The 3,674-nt window shown below is 36.1% G+C and overlaps 1 non-coding gene across 1 annotated transcript; it reads right to left on the bottom strand.

Moving 5' to 3' along the window:
- Window positions 1–1,402: 1,402 nt before the first annotated feature.
- LOC141681188 (small nucleolar RNA R71) lies at window positions 1,403–1,509 on the bottom strand. The gene has a single exon (XR_012558629.1). It is a non-coding gene; the product is annotated as a small nucleolar RNA R71 (small nucleolar RNA).
- Window positions 1,510–3,674: the final 2,165 nt, after the last annotated feature.

Genomic DNA, 3,674 nt, shown 5'->3' on the forward strand with positions numbered 1-3,674 from the left:
GTTCTAACGGATTTTTTATGGATTTCTTTAGTTAATTCATTTTGATGCCTTAGTGTGTGGTGATTGTATGATAACATAGTTTTGGTTGTGCTTATTCGTCTTATGAGCGTCGCGAACTTATAAGACAGTATGTTAATCTTTAATGAAGCGAAAGTGAATTTAAGGGTTTAGAACTTCCCATGCTAGCATAGGTTCATGTATTCGTTATGCATGATTCATAGGTAATTTTAACCATCTTACTTGCCCTATGTAATCACGAGGTTAACTTGTGCATTAAACCATTATGTTGTCAAATTCTATAGACATATAGGGTCTCAATATAATTGCTGTCTATTCAGCTTCTATCTCTTTTATGGATGTCTGGTCGTATGGTATTCGTACAACGAAAGTTGGTGTTTATCAGTTTCGTGTTATCTGATTAGTGTCATCACCATTACATGCTAAGGTTAAGAACGAAAAGGCTATTGAATGAAGTATTTAATGAAGTTAGAATCCCATGTTTGTGTCATATATTAATCAATTCTTTTTAATCTTTTAGTTTATGTTCTTTAGTATAATCTCTTAGTTAAACTTAGTATAAACAATCACAAATTTTTACTCGTCTTAGCATTGGATAATAACTATACTAGTGTTGCATAGATACATTGATTGAAATTAACCTAAACCTATCCTTGTGGGAACAAACTAGAATTAATCCTATATTACTTGTGATCGCGTATACTTGCGTGAATATTAGCGTGTATTTTAGCCCTAACAAGTTTTTGGCGCCCCTGCCGGGGAATATCGGTATTAAATTTCATGTGTTTGTCATCATTGGTCGTTAAAATTCAGTGACTCGAACATTGTTACTTACTTAATTCCTTGTCGTGTTTCAGGTACTCCAGCGAGCGTGTATGCATAAGCGTTCCCGGTCTCGTAAGAGGACACTGGATCAAGTTGAGGAAGAAGTTGTAGTCGAGGAGAAAGCTGAGGAAGAGATCTTAGTTGAGAAAGAAGAAGAAGCTCTTGTTGCAATGGGAGAACCAGAAGCAAATCCAAAGGCTTTGATGGACTACTCTCAGTCGAAGATTGATGATATTCAGTCTAGTATTGTTCGACCAACCATCTCTGCTAATACCTTTGAGATGAAGTTGAGCACGATTCTGATGATACAGAACTCAGTTCAGTTTGGGGGTTCTCCGACATAAGACCCCAACATGCACATCAGAGATTTTATTGAGATCTGCGACACTTTCAAGTTCAATGGAGTTTCGGAAGATGCTTTAAGTTGAGGCTTTTTCCATTTTCTTTGTGGGATAAAGCTAAGTGTTGGTTACATTCTTTACCACCAGGGTCTGTCACCAAATGGGAGGATCTTTCTCAGAAGTTCTTAACCAAATTCTTTCCTATGGCGAAGACTGCTGTAATCAGAAACGCACTTACTCAATTTGCTCAGCAATCTGGAGAATCTTTATGTGAGGCTTGGGATCGATATAAGGAGATGCTTAGGAAGTGTCCTCATCAAGGGATGCCTGACTGGATGATCATTAACTATTTCTATAATGGTATGGGTGCTACTTCTTGACCCATGCTTGATGTAGCATGAGGAGGAGCCTTGTGGGCTAAAAGCTACGATGAAGCTTATGAATTAATTGAACTAATGGCTTCTAATGAATACCAGAATCCTACTCAACGACTATCTCAGGGTAAGGTAGCAGGAATTCTGGAGTTGGATGCAGCTACTCCTATAGCTGCTCATGTTAGATATATTTGATAATGTCATGGCTAATATGTTTTATGTTTAGCTTTCAGATCTTACGTGAACAGGATAAATCAGTACTTAAATGTTGATCAGTACTTATACTGGAAGTCAGGACTTAAGGATATCAGTACTTATATTATCAGGAGATAATCATCAGAAGATAGATATCAGAACTTAAGTGTTGAAGGACAATCAGATAAGGACAGTAGCTGATTAAAGGAAAGAAGATCGAGATAAACATAAGAAGAGATATGCATGAAGAAGGAATTCCGTGAAGAATGGAATACTTGGAAGAAAAGATATCTGATTGATATATTTTAGGAAGCAGAATTATATTCCATATCAATTAGCGATTATCTTGTAACTGTGTAGTATATAAACACAGACATAGGGTTTACACTATAAGTGTTATCATTATTAGAAAAGATTATTCATTGTAACCCTAGCAGCTCTCGTGATATTTGTTCATCACTGAGAGGTAACAGTTCATACTGTAACAGAGTTTATTGTTTCAATAAAGTTTGTTTTCTGTTACTTAAGATCTTAAAGTTCGATTTGAGTGTACTATACACTGTATTCACCCCCTCTACAGTGTGTGTGTGACCTCACAATTGGTATCAGAGCCTATCTGTTAACTTACATACAGTTAAAGATCCAAACACAATCATGTCGGACACAGAAACTCCAACTAAGTCTACCACAACTGAGGAACCACCAAAGACACAAATTCAGAGTCGGTATGAGACCATCAGAGTCCCCATACTGAGACCATCTGAATATCCCATATGGAAGGTAAGGATGACCATGTTCCTGGAAGCAACAGATCCAGAATACCTGGATAGAATCAAGGAAGGTCCTCACAAACCAACCAAACTCGCTGTTGCAGTTGCAGGTGAAGCAACAATGACCGTACCAAAGGAGAAGAGTGATTATACTGCTGAGGACATAGCATCAATTGCTAAGGATGCTAAGGTACGACACTTACTGCATAGTGCCATTGATAATGTAATGTCAAACAGGGTAATCAACTGCAAGACTGCTAAGGAGATATGGGATGCTCTGGAAACAAGGTGTCAGGGAACTGACACAATTAAGAGGAACAGGAAGACAATACTCACTCAAGAGTATGAACACTTTGACTCAAAGACTAATGAGTCATTGAATGATTTATATGATAGATTTGTCAAACTTTTGAATGATTTGTCATTGGTTGATAAAGAGTATAATATCCGGGATATAACGTGTAATTATTTTTACTGTTAAATAATTAATATGTGTGTTCAGTATCTATTCTGTGAGTTAATTGTTAAGTGATATATGTACTTGAATATTCAAAAATAATATTAATTGAGTATTTTAATTTTCATATGTCCAAAATAAAATATAGATAATTGTCATATCTTCCTAATTATTTTTATGTTGATTTATAGATTTATAAGAATCATATGAAATTTTTAAAATCTTTTTTCGGGTAATTAAAATTTATTTTATAAAAATGGGAGCCAACCGACGTCAACCGTTGTTACGTTTTTGGAACCCGAAACTCTTCCGAGAACTCCTTCCTAACCTAATTGTAATATTCCGAGCATTTTCCATGTTTCGACTTTTTCGATCCGGCGTACGGTTTGTCCTGCGCGGGTCCCGGCATAACATTTTCGATACAATATTCGTTTCGGTAAATTAATAAAACCCGTATTTTCGATAAATGGGAGCTTTTTTATTAAACTATCCCAATTATCACTTCGTAGTACGTGTAACTGGGGGCTGAGACCAAGACCGCAGTACAAGCTGTACTGATTTGGATAATTATCCCGAAAACCGATACCGTTTGGATCAGTTTTTATAAATAAACGTACAATTTTATATCCGGAATGATCCAACGGGATACTAATTTTCCGTAATTATAAATATCCTTTTACCGTATTTTATTTCG

Source organism: Apium graveolens, chromosome 8 (genome assembly GCF_009905375.1).
Source record: "Apium graveolens cultivar Ventura chromosome 8, ASM990537v1, whole genome shotgun sequence".
In the NCBI taxonomy this organism is placed as follows: domain Eukaryota; kingdom Viridiplantae; phylum Streptophyta; class Magnoliopsida; order Apiales; family Apiaceae; genus Apium; species Apium graveolens.